Raw genomic sequence first — 14,398 nt, 5'->3', positions numbered from 1 at the left:
AGACCCTCAGATATACCATGTCTCGACAGCGACTGCTTCCTGAAAAACTGCAATGTCATTACCTATATTTGTAGGGTCAAACCTGATTTAATTTTTCTCACCTTTTTTTTTTTTAAATTGCATGTGTTAGCACACTACCAGGTGTGGTACGCAGTAATTACTCAGGAACAAGATGGTTTATGCAGAGCTTGGATTTCAGACACCTCTAAGCTACAAAAAGCAAGCTTTCACATCACTCGTTTCTCAGACACATGTGATCTGCAGCTCTCTTGCAGGCAGCAGTCAAGGAATTTGCCTGTGACTATTCAAGAGTGGACACAATCTGCTCCTGAGGAGAGCAGTGACTCACCAGCAAGCACAAAAATGGAGTTATTACTATTCAATGTCTCGTTTTTCAGTACCTGCTAATTGAGTATTGTGCTACTTAATAAAGAGATACCACACATGCTGTGAACACTGACAGGCTTTTTTCTGCCTCAGGTTTTGTGGCACCTACAGTTTTAAAAGCACTCAAATTTTATGCTCAAGATTAATTGAACTGGTGTTTAATAAATGCAAGGGAATGACTCCTTTATATTTTTGCAGCAAACTGTAGCTCTCCTAATTTGGAAACTAATTTTTAATCCTCAGTTTCTTGTGAGATCTTTAGACTCCCTTCCAAAAAACTAGTACAAAATAAAAATTTTACAGTCACTTTATTGAACCAAGAGGAAATTGTTACAATACTAGTTTGGAAAAAGTATGTGAAAATGACACATAGAAAAACAGACATTGCACAGAAAATAGTGAAATGTAATACAGATGCAAGTCATTGGTAGATCAGTTCAAAGCTCCTGACACTCAATATATTTATTAGAATTAAATTATGGTTATGAAGTAATATATTTCAATACAGCATTAGGACTTGCTTATGAAGTAGCAGCTACACTGTCGGGAAAAACTTCAGTGTCATTCAATGAGTGTACATCTGTGAATGGTCCAAAACGAAAAAAAAATCACAAATGGAGTTCTCCTCTAAGGAGAGCTTAATTTAGAATGTTTATAAGACATGGGGGCTTGCTTTCTGAATTTTAAATATAAAATGAAAGCATAGGACCCCATGCAAAGAAATGGGAGGCAGGGATTTAATGTTTCCCATTTGTATTGTTTTCAAAATGCACTTAGTGGTTTACTTCCAGTTGCTCCACAGATCAGACAGGGGGAGACTGCTGAAATCTCAGAGCATCGCAGGGACTGCCCAGGATAGAAGGAGTGCTACTGAAATCACAGAACCCTTCTAAGGCTAGAGTAGAAGGAACTGGACGCACTGCACATGATAGCTGGGGCTTACCGTATTTCTAGCCCTGCAGGCAGGCACAGCAGTTCTGCAAGTCCCTGAGGCTGTCCTGCCTCCCTTCAGGCACACATGGTTTCCCATGGTTGTCCATTCTGGCAGCAGCCTCTGCTCTGGCCATGCCAGGGCCACTGTGTATCCAAATCCCACACGCCCCTCCTAGCCCGACTTGCACGTGCAGCGTAAATTCCAACATCCAGGGTAGGAACCACCCACAACCCCAGGAGGCTGGGCACTGGCTGCAGCCCCAACCCTGTACATCACAACTCTGGCTCAAGTAGGCTCTCAAGTGGGAGCTCCAAAGCCACCACTACAACAAAGAGGACAAGGACACTTTTGCATGTGGGACAGGTTCCCAACAGAGCAACCTCCTCATTGGGGCACTTTGAGGCCTAATGCTGTTGTCTTCCCTCTTTGTCCATGGCTTTCGTCTCCTACAGACAATGCGACTCTGCACTGCCTTGCCAGCGCCTACAGTCTTTCACAGCAGTTGGATTTACTGCTTAGCTCTTGAGTTCAGACACTTGCAGCTCTGGAAATGACAAACGATACTGCTGTTCATCAGCTTCCTCTCTTGCTGCTTCAGCATGTCAGGACACAGGCTACAGGCTTTAATGTCACCACCATGGAGCATCACAGTGATGTTTGAGAGCTTCCCCTTGGAACTCACAGCCAGTTGGTACCAGTTTCTTGGCACTTGCTGTCGGGCAGGACAAGCCCAGCTGCCTAGCAAAATATCTACAGCTAGGAATCACTCTACTCCAACCCTGAGAAGAGAATTCAAAGGGGAGTCATCTCTAGGAGAAATATCATCCACTTCTGCTCAGGATGAGTCCCTTCCAACAGAACACTCATATTCTCCTGTCCCTCCAGGATGCGACAAGAAAGCACCTTCTGATGCTGACCTAGCATCCCTCAAGAAAAAAAAAGCATTTCCAAACATGCAGTGGCGACCAAAGCACCAATAGAATCCATTCCCTTTGTTCAGAGGAGTGCTCTGGTGAAGCTGATGACTTTGCCTTTCCAAAGAAGCGCTGGAAAATTGTTCAAAGCTAACAATTTCAGTCCATTTGGTGGGTTCATGATGGTATCTGTTTTGCCATTGATGAAGAAGCCTTCCAAAAGGAAGCGTTGGCATGGAGAGGACCTCACAGACTTTTTAAAACTGACAGTGTGAAAAGTTTCCCTCATTAGCTCCACCTCTGTTGATTCATCAAAATGCAAAATTACTCTGATCACACCTTGGTGCCTGGTGACTAGAGTCTTTGCCCAGGCTGCGAGCCTGCTGCTTTCCCATGTGCAGGCTGTCCCACAGGAGAAGCTGAGCACATATCCCAGAGACACACACAGGACACGCACGGTACATTAACACAACCACTCACACAGTGCCACAGTCAAGGCATTGCGGTCAAGAGCACCCAAGTACAGGACTTAAATAAAACATAAACACACACACAACTTTCTAGATTCACATGCACACTACATTTCTGGACTCCCCAGGCAGCAGCATGGACCCTCCTCTCAGTATCCCTGCGTGGATTTCAGCCTTCTTTTAATCCTGCATCTCCTGAGATATAAGATGGAGTATCTGCAAATTACTGCACAAGTGCAGCCCTTTAACTGGTGCACAAGTCGGACCAACCACTTGCCCCCACATTTTTCCAGGAGTGTGCCAAAATACGGGGCCTAACAAACTTTCAGGATCTCTCAGCACTTTTCTTTTTTTTTTTTTTTTTGCAACAGTTGTTTCCTCTGCATGTTTACGAGGACAGGGCTCCATTCTGAGTGTGTACCTCATATGACATGGACATACTCAAAGTTACATCATTTAGGCATCTGATTAAGTCAACTTGGAAATTTACAAATTGTCCTGATGGTTTAGGATGTGCAACTATACTTGTGTTCTCCTTCTGTCTTCTATTATTTGTTGAAATCATGTCCTAGCATTAGGAAGGTTCAAGAATGTGAACAGTATTTTGCTAGTAAGCCTCAGCTGTTCCCACCCTAATTTCTGACAAAATGAAAACCCATTCCAGATCAATCAAATCATAGAACTATTTGATTGGAAAAAAATGTATTTGAATTATACAAACCATAAATTTGTGTAGACTATTAAAAAAAAGAAATCATCTTTCAAATTCTTTAACCTTTCTTTTTTGGTATTAGCTGTATTTTCAGATAAACAAACATTTTACAGGTGTAACCTGTTTAGAATGGCATTTGAAACTCTACATGTGAAATTGCAGAGACTATTGGTCTCTGCAAGAGCACATTTTTTATCAAAAGAACCAAAACAACTGTACAGAGACTGAATGAGGTATCAAGAACAAAAGCTGAAGCCCCACAGGGCATGCCTGCATTTTGATGCTGCATAGCCCAAAATCAAAAGGCAATATAGGACCCAGTGCAGCCTTTGCTGTGTACCCTCAGTAAAGCAGTGCAGGCCAGGACAGCTTTCCTTTCTTGGCTGCACTCCTTGCACATTTCACCAACATACTCTTTAACCTTTTAAAGACAAGGTATCCTAGAATGAAAGCAAAGCATCATGAATTTCATTTACCAGGTGAAGCTCCTCTGAGGATAAGTAAACAGAGGCACATTCAGCTAGCAGTTTTATCTAGCTTTATAACAGGCCTCGGAGATTGCATATCACCATCTGCACACTTTGGATTTCATTTCCATGGCTTGGGATGAGCTGAAAGGCCAATTTGCCAACAGCACACAATTGCCTGCATTTTGATTGACTGGCAGATGAGAGAAGAGTTTTGTATTTATTACAATGAAGTCCATTGAATAAGTAACACGGGAAGTATTACCAAAATTAATGGTTCATTCTCATCAAGGGTGTTGATTGTTGCAAGGAGTGTGCTGACACCCTTCTGCCTTGCTGCACACAAAGGCTTCATCCAATAAAATCAAACATAATAAGAAATCAAAACACCTCCAAGTCTTTCCTAATGTGCACTAGCGGATCCAGTTGTTGCCATAACAACAACAACAAAAGGTACAGTGGATAAGACTTTATTTTCAACACTGAAATATCTGAAGAAGTACTTTGCTCAGGAAAAAAATCAAGAGGATACTAAATATTTTCATCTTCAGTCACAAAAGAAGGGCAACCTCTTACAATCTGAACAGCTGTTTGGAGAAGGAAACCTACAAGAATAAGGATGCAATTTAACTGAGGAAAAAAGATGTGCTAATAACTAGATTTGGGAAATTTGAGGCAAATTTCAGCCTCAACACTCTTGCCACGTTGAGGTCAAAGGAACCAAGCCAAGACACATTTAATGTCCATTAAGAAGATATTTGATCCCACAGCTAGGTAACTAAATTATGAAATTTAGCATTTATGATGAAAAAGAGCTCAAGCACATTCAATCCTTCTTTTAATTTGTGCAATACTGTTTCTCAAGCCCACAAAGCTTGTCCTCATAAGCAAATGTATAAAATGTTTAATTTAAATACGATGCAAATACAGGCAGCCAGTAATTCTAGTAATCCAGAACCCTGACGGTGGACTTTGTGCCTATCTGTATGCAAGAGGCAGAGCTACTCACTGCTTAGAAAAATTGGGCAAAAAAATTCAGTTTTCATATCAGGAGATGAAGTTAGACACTGCAGAAGCCTTCTAAAGTCAGAAGTTCAGAAACAGATAGATGTAGGTTAAAATGAAGCGCAAGCTTGGCAACAACCTTTAAACCAAGTTTGATCCACTGACAGATCATTGCACCATCTGCATCTGCAAGATTGTATCACACATTAGGCAGTTTGGATTAGCGTTTATCATATTAACAAGTGTATTCCAGAAAGCAGACAAACTATGGATTATACAGTTATCATGAATGGTTTGTGACCAAGTATAAATTCCCTAGCTGTAGTGGGGGGAAACAGTTTTCCCCCCTGAAGTTATAAAATGGTAAAACCCCAGGGGGTGGTGACACTGGAAGTTTTGAGGTTTTAACCAATGAGCGCTTCTGCGAAATATAAACATACCACAAACAAACAGAAGAGAAGCTTGGTTGTAGTTTGGTGGTGGAAGTGGTAGCCATGTTCTGAGGCCACAAGGAAAGGGGTTCGGAGCCCCTTGGAGCTTCTGGGGCCCCCCAGCCCCCAGCTGGGGGGGACTGCAGGGACATGGAACAGCATAATGCTGGGCTAAGTACCTGTGGCTCAAAGCTAAAGAAGTTTCTCCACCGTGAGCAGCAGAAGAGATTGTGGCTAAGAGCCAAGAGATAACTGAAGGAACAGTAAACAGCATGCAGCCAAGGAAGACTCAGAGTTGCTCAAGCCGAGATAGAGAGCCGGCAGAAGAGAGAGAGAGAGAGAGGAAGTTGGGGGTAAGAACTGAACCAGACCCCCCAAAACCCCTCTGAGACCTCCGAGAAAAGAGGATGATGGACTCCTATTAAGGAGAGGAGTCTTGGAGTGCTGCAGCACCAGAGAGAGAGGAGCTGAGAAGCTCAAAGGTGTCCTGAAGCTGGACCGGGACAGAGAAGGAATGCCGGGGGGGTGACCTTGGCTCCCCTCGCTGCTGCTGCCAAGCCTGGCAGCCTGAGCCAGAGCACAGGAGCTCTGGTAGAACTCTTGAGGCAAAGGCTTTCAACTCAAAGCTGCCCAAGATGTTCTGACTCAGGGGTGAACCCCCCTGAGGAAGGGACTTTCACGAAGATGCCCCTGCACTTCGTGATATGACCGTGCTGAAGCGAGTTTTGTCCCTGCTACGCAGCCCACGGAGGAAGACCCTCATTCAAAGACGGGTGGCCGAGGGGCTTGGATACCCCTCGTGTGTGGTGGCAGAGATCCAGCTGTTGCATGAGAAGAAGAGATAAACAGATAAACCTGCTGCCTTAGAGATATTGCTGCTCTGAAGAAGGGATCTTTCCTTCTTCCCTCCTGGACTTTCATTTGGAGGGGAGAAGAGATTTGATCCATTGTAAATACTTATGTCATGGTAGAGATAGCTAAGATTATGTATACGATGTATTATAATATTTATTTGTACAGTCCTTGTAATATATTCCCTTTCCCCCATTTAAGTCTCGTGTGGTTGTCTGGAAAACCCATCTCACATTAGGTTGAGATGTGAGAGGGGGTTTGAAGACAGGGAATTAGATTTTTGGAGCTCTGAAACCATGACACTAGCATACACAAAAACAATTCTTTCTAAATCCAAATTCCAGAGCTAAACCTCCTTTGAAGACACCTTTTACCCAATCATGTTCAGGATATATTAAATTCTTGTGTTTTGCAATCAGATCAGATTAGGATCTATTGCATGGCACTCTCCACAACTAATTCCAGACCTGTGATTTAATATATCCAACACATAATATTTTACAGCTCTTTCATATAAATTGGATGATGAGAAATACCCTGAGACGTGGAAAAGCCAGAGAATTGGGCCCATGGGAAGCTGATGAAATTTGACAAGGCCAAGTGCAAGGTGCAGCACCTGGGTCAGGGCAACCCCTGGTATCAAGACCAGGGTATGAACAGATCAAGAGCAGCCCTGACAAGAAGGACTTGAGGGTACTGGTGGACGAGAGGCTGGACATGAGCTGGCAATGTGTACTTGCAGCCCAGAAAGCCACTTGCATCCTGGTCTGCATCAAAAGCAGCATGTCCAGAAGGGTGAGGGAGGTGATTCTGCTCCTGTACTCTGCTCTCCTGAGACCCCACCTAGAGTACTGAGTCCACCTCTGGGGCCCCCAGCACAGGAAGGATGTGGACCTGTTGGAACAAGCCCAGAGGAGGCACAGGAAGATGACTGGAGGGATGGAGCACCTCTCCTATAAGGAGAGGGAGAGAGAGTTGGGGTTGGTCAGCCTGGTAAAGAGAAGACTTAGAGGTGACCTAATTGCAGCCTTGCAATACCTGAAGGGAGCCTGTGAGAAAGATGGAGAGGGACTTTTTACAAGGGCATGTAATGATAGAACAAGGGAGAGTGGCTTTAAATTTAAAGAGGGTGGGTTAAGATTAGAATTTTTTCACTGTGAGGGTGGTAGAACAGGTTGCCCAGGGAAGTTGTGGATGCCACATCCCTGAAAGTATTCAAAATGAGGTTGGATGGGGCCCTGAGCCATCTGGTCCAGTGGAAGGTGACCTTACCCATGGTGTGGGGTTTGGAATGAGACGATCTTTAGAGTCCCTTCCAACTGTTCTATGATTCTGAGTCTATGAATTCCTCATCATAACTTTTATAGCCTTCCTTACACTTAAGAAACCACAAACATCTACATCACAAAATGAGATACAGCTTATGTAGCAGGATCTCACAAGTACTCACTCTGACCTGGTGGACACATGTTTACTGAGTTATCCAGTAATCTCAAATGTAGAAAATGCAATACTAACACATAACATAGACAACATTGAGTAAAAAGCCACATAATAAACATACTTTTTCTACAAAGTAAAGATTTATGAAACTTCCTCCTGTTTATAAATTTCTTACTTTTGTCATTTTGCATTAAAACTATCAAATAACTCATAACAAGTGAATTACTAAGCTTCAGTTTTGATATCTGGCTGCTTTAGGATCTCATTTTTCTCACTTGTTGCATCATTCTTCACTCAACCTCTTTAGTAGCTTTAACTTCTATTCTTGCAAAAATAAACTGCATTTAGACAACATTTTATGAGTCAGAACAGTGAATGGATTACAGTGGAAAAAGTTTCCTTTGAAAAAAAGACCATTGCTGAAGAGCTGTCTTAACTATTAGTAAATGCACTGCAGAGATAATCAAGACAGAAAACATTTGTAAAAGATGCTTTTAATTGAAAGGTTATCAGAATAGTTTTCAGAACAATTAAATAATTCAATGGATTATTAAAGATCCAGAACTCACCCGAAGCTGTAGAGAAGTCATGCACTAAATTTTTGCATAGTGCTTTCAAACTTGACTGCAGGACGTGTAGTTTGTCGTTTGCATTAGCCACCATCCCAAGCAAACGGGAACTGGTAGCTGCAGCACCAGCAGAAGAGATGCAGGTGTAGGGGCCCTGACTGTGGCTCCCAAGGGAGAGGAAGGCGAACACCCAGCACAGGCCACCAGGGTGGCAGGATCCACTAGATGGTGCTGTTCCCCCGTATATTTAGTACCCTTGGCTTTAAAAGAAAAAGGGAATCAGAACAGGAAAATAACTCACTGCGGGGAGCGATATTTGAAAAGAAAAAGAAGAAAACAGAATAAAGCTTGGGAAGAATATTTTATCATCTTTCTCCTCATCACCTGTGTGAGTGGTGCTGTCTCCATCACATTTTTTTCTTTTTCATTAGATCAGAAAATTAAACCTTGCCCTAGTGTTACAAGTTTGGAGAGGTATTCTCCCCGTTTTTAACTGTTGTTCTCTAAAATAATCCAAGACTTAGGCTGCTCTAGTGCTAACATAAATTATTCAACCAAATACTAATTTATACCTTGAGAGACTTTTCTTACTTTATTAATTCAGAGAGACAGTCAACAGATTTGAAAATCACTTACACAGAAAATACAATTTACATTGCAGATTAAAAAAAAAAAATTGGATTGTAGGGAACAGAACCTGACCTTTTGTTTCCTGAACCTTTTCCAGTTTACTCCCTGATAAATGTCATAAGTTCACTGCACACAAAGAGCAAGACTATTTTTTCCAAATGGCTTATTTCTTTTTTGTCTTCATTTCAAAGTAACAGTTTAGATGCTTCCATAACCCTTGAGGGCATACCAGGGAGCAGGGGGAGGATATATAGTATTTTTTGGAAGTTTTGGTGTAAAAATGGCAGCTTAACCACAAAAGGTGGTAATTTTGTCATGGAAGAAGAAAGCTACACACATACACACAAAAGAAAGTTATACATGTAGAATTGGAGGGGAGGAATAATGGGTTAACTCATAGGGAAACTTTACTCGATGAGGGAGGGAGAAAGTGTGTAAACTACTAAGCTATTAATGCACAGCAGACTGCATCAGAAAAATAAGAGTCATAGTGAAAATCAGTGGCGACATAATCATTAGTAGATTCATAAGAATTTATAAATTAGGTGTCTTATTGCTGGAGGCCTAATTAAAGTTCAAGGAGAAGAATTCAAGACAATAATTGCAGACCGTCAGTGAAGAATCACATTACAATCTACCTTTCCTAGCTTCTCAGGGAAAGCTCAGAAACAAGCCTGAACCCAAAAGTTAGCTTCAACAGGTTAGGCAAAGAAAAAATAGAGTGCTTGCCTAAATAACAATACACAGAAAGAAATCTGCTGATGAAAACTGCTGCTGTACATGGAAAGTTATCATCACACCTCAAGAACCTAGTATAAAGCAGTGAGTTTTTAAGGATGCTTTTTTAGAGACAGGACATAACCTCAAACTGTGCCAGGGAATGTTTGTGTTGAATATCAGGAAGAAGTTTTTCACTGACAGGGTGGTTAAGCACTGGAATGAACTGCCTAGGGAGGTAGTGGAGTCACCATTCCTGGAGGTGTTCAAGAAACAACTGGACATAGCACTCAGTGCTAAGATTTATTTGTCATAGTGATGTTCAGTCAAAGGTTGGACCCAATGATGCTGAAGGTCTTTTCTAACCTCAGTAAATCTATGATTCTATGACATAGGATTAATACAGCATTAGAATGGTGGATGTAAAATCAAACCTCTTAAACTATGCAACCATTCTGATGATGAACCAAAATTTATTCAAAGTATCACTGTAGAGGTTTAATTTAACCTTTTAGATATAAAACTGACAAAAATGTTAAAGGTTACCAGGAAAACAATCAAGTGAGAAATAAGTGTTTCTGATATTCTGTGTCTTTCCTTAACACAAACAATTTATTACCACATTAAAGAATTCAGAAAATTAATAGGTAATATTATTATAATTTTAAATTGCTAGTAATGAAAAATAATATTAGGAATTTATAGCTAGATGTTAAAAAGCCTTAAAGTATTATTTCCAATTTTACTGGAACACTGGGCTATGTCTTCTGTCTAAACAGATTTTGTTCACTTAGGGTACTACTATATTATCAATAACAAATTAATAGCTTGGCATAACAAACTCACCTACAAATCTATACTTAGTTTTCAACATAAAAGATTGTTCTGCATGCATCAACAACTTATTTGGGCTTTTTATGCTATTAGTTTACCAGGTAGCTTATTGCATTTTTTTGTTCAGTGTAGAAGATATTTTTCAATATAGCATAATGCAGAGTAATGGTCTGGATGGAAATTCCAATCCCTTTAATTTTTAATAACAAACTATGTAATCACTGAAAAGTAAAAAAGGCTTGTCATATCTAGTACAGAATTTAAAAATGCTTCCTTATATTTTCAAACATGTTTCTATATATTCTACTGACTAATACAAAAGCTGTTCCTGCAAGTTGTCAACTTTGCTGCTGTTTTAAATTTGTTCACCTTCATTCTAGGGATAGGAAAAGTTGCCATATGAATATTAAAACAGGCATGTAAAGAAGGTTGCTAAAAACCTAACCCCAGTTACTGAGGAATACATGCAGAGATTAACAGACTAAAATTATCATGATTCAGCTGCTTTAAGCAATACTAACTACTGCAAATTGAGCCAAACAATAGCTTTAGGTGACTCATCTGAAGTATTAGGTGCTTCAAGGACACAGTTCTGTATTGCTGATCACACTGAAGAGTTGAATTTTTGAAGATTCCCTGTCTCACTTATTTGAGTGACATGGGCTGCTTGAATAGACTTTTCAAACACTCAGCATTAATTGGTAACAGAGACTAGATCAAAATCAGTCGAGCTCTTTTAACCTTCCCCAAATACCTTCACATCTTCAAGTTTCACTTAATGTGATTATAAAAACAGGTCTGTTATTCAGCTCTCAAGGGTGGCATCAACTTCATTAGGTGTTGTTTGTACAATATGTTAAGCTCCTCATTAGAACATGCACAGAGGTATTTTAGACTAATGAGGCTCTATTGTTATAACGTATCCCTCCCTAATTGCAATTTCTTTATAAGCAGTTGATGTGGTACAAACTCTCTTAAATAGTAAATACTGACCTAACAATCAGTCTTAACTGATGTGTACTTTAAAATAAATCTTCCCATTAGGGACATGCAGGCTGTATGCCTACAAGCTTCAGACAAAAAAAAAAAAAAAAAAAAGATTTTTAAAAGAAAAAAGAAAAATACATTGTGTCCAACACCTCAGCCATTTGCAGAAAAGTTCTGCAGACTCCTTCCTTCTTTGCAGCCTGCAAACTGCTACACAACCAGACACACAGCAGCAGCAAATAGGGTCTACAGTTGAGTTAGAAGCATGGAATAATTTAGGCTGGAAAAGGCCTCTAAGATCACTGCCAAATCCACGGCTAAACCATGCCCTCAAGTGCCACATCTATGGGTCTTTTAAGTACCTACAGGGATGACAGAGTTCAGCTCACCCAGCCTGTGCTTTCCAGCAGCAGCCTTCATTGACACCCTCAGTTTAGATAATTCACTGCCCCCTCACGCTGAGAGGAGAAACAGCCTCAGAGGTCTGGATAGGCAGCCTTCTGTCTCACCAGTGCACAGGCACAAGGGCTAAACTGTGGTATTCCAACAAGAAGTGGCAAGAGGGACAGATGGAATCACTCAACTTGACAAATGCCTCAAATAATGCTCTACAAAGGATAAGTATATACAGCAACTCACTTGGGATGAAATAAGTTAAGCAAATTAAGGCAAAACCAAGAGTGAAACCAAACAAAGGAATATCCAGGTTGCAAACAGGATTTTTATTTCTGAACAATGTAATTTCTGCGCTCTTTGTCCCTCATGCAGAAAAGACGTGAGGCCTATGTAAACAGAAATCGAGCTAAATATAAGAGCTTCAATGAAAAGAAATGCACTAAACCTTAGTTCCCCTTTTGCACTGACAAGGCTCCTTCTAATGGTCATGCCTGGGCAAAAACTATTTTGCTTTTAACACAGTTGCACCGAGAAAGACAGCACATAAAAAGAGATGTCTGCCTATGCAGGGATAGAATTTCACCTCTGAAAAGGCACTCAAAAGGAAAAAGTTTCTTTCTAACAAAATATGTACTTTTATTTTACTTTCAGGAAGCACTCTACTGTGTAATCACCGAAGATTAATCTTGTCTCTCCAACACTTCCTCCTATTGTTTGTGTTAAATAAAAATATATGGTAAGAGGTAGAAAGGGGACATATTAACAGCTGAGCCCATATTCTGATCAGGACTACATAAGAGCAGTAAACTGCCAATTTTCTTATAAAGAACAGACAAACAGGTTTGAAGTGCTTAAATTTCCTGAATTTGTTTGGTTTCCTCATGGACTAGTCTAATCACTCCCTGAGAAAATCAAAGCAAGCAAATACATGACTTGTTCAGATCATCTTTATTGATTACTGGAAGCAATTTTCTGTCAAGTGAGGTTTTCCTATACCTCCTATCTACAAATTAAATTCACTATTGCAGCACAGAGTTGTCTGACACTGGTTGGATCAGAAGCCTGGTGAAGCTTCTGTTCACCTAGGTGGGGTTTTGTGTAATGCCTCAAATGCCATTCCTGCTTTAACAATTTGTTACACTGACATACTAAAGCTGGGCTTGTTGGAGTTTAATTCCTATTACCACCTTTTTGTTGTTTTATTGACAACTGTGTTACCAGCTGCTATCTCATGGATGTTATTACTGTCTCATGCTTCTTCTTGGTGCTGCTACAGTAGGTAAACATTGCTAAAATTTTCTGTTTTATTCACTAATGCCTTTGGCCATGCAGTGCTCGAGAGGAGGTGTCACTATACAGTCAGCAATGGTATTTTACACTGTACATACCAATACTTCATTTACCAAGTAAATTGTTTAATAAAGCAGAGGTCTAGCCAGAAGGCAGCTATTATAAACTCACCTCAAAGATGAAAGTACTATGGATAAGGAGAAATTTTCAACATATCACAATGCTGTTTACTGAATTTATTTCTTCCTTTCATGTCAGCAGCCACCAGCTTGGTAAAATATTGTCACTTCTCATTCTGAGCAACATTTTACTCCATGCTTGTCTGTAATCTTCATCATTACTACAAAAAGTTTGAAAGTGTGACCTGGACAAACTCAATGGATTGAGTTGTGTAAAGATAGTAGTAGTAGTAGTAGTAGTATTCCAGTACTGCAGAGAATAGATGAATTCACATTTTTTAGTGCTTGGTCTGATATTAATGCAAGCCTTTAGACATCACTTAAAGAATGGGAAATGCAGTCGCTTACAAAGCTGAATTTGTTTAACTTTTTAAAGCATATCCTGCAAACATCCAGGCTTTATTAACAGCAATAGTCTTTCACTCAAGCAGACAATGCGTTTTTTTCTTGCTAACAACAAACCCAAGTCTCTCACTCACACAGGGCAACAAACTCAGAGACTTTTTGTCTTATATTTCCTTATCAGCCTCAGTTTCTCAAGCATTAAAGTTTGAATTTTTTGAATTTGGCATTTCCCTCTTTTAAAAGAAAATTTCACAAAGCCCCATCTTCTAAGTTAAAGTTGCCTTTCATAACCCCACATCAGACCCAGTTCTCAACCTCAGTGACTTTCTTCCAAGTTCATTGGATGAGGGTTTATTTCTTAAAAAAGGTTTTCCTGCTTGGAGGTAGAAGCATCCAAATACAGATATGCCCAAGTATTTCAAGTGGGTTAGTCTCAGCTATGTGTTCCAGACGTTAAGCACGTGGGAGTTCCAGGAGGAGGAAGGGGATCATTCATGCACTGGAGTAAGGAAACAGCATCTCCTGAGGTGACCACCACACCAGGGAGCAGAAAAGACATAGTTTTAAGTGCATGTTCCAACTGCAAGATTACTAGAGAGGAAAACAGTCATTGGCTTCCACAAAGCACACCATTCATTTCATTCCTATGTACCTCTAGGTGTCATTCTTCTATGAATGCTTCTATGGCACATTCTACATATTCATCTACCTCTCTCACTGCACCTAAGCAGTTGAAGCAGTCTTCTGTCTCCTTGCTCTGTAAATGTGTTTGTGACTCTATGAGTTCTGGTCTTCTGCAGCATTCAGGGCAGGACAGAAGGAGGCACAGCAATCCT

This window comes from Manacus candei, unplaced genomic scaffold (assembly GCF_025592945.1).
Source record: "Manacus candei isolate 608988 ecotype Guabito, Panama unplaced genomic scaffold, ASM2559294v1 h1tg000027l, whole genome shotgun sequence".
NCBI lineage: Eukaryota > Metazoa > Chordata > Aves > Passeriformes > Pipridae > Manacus > Manacus candei.
This window is presented reverse-complemented; position numbering follows the sequence as displayed.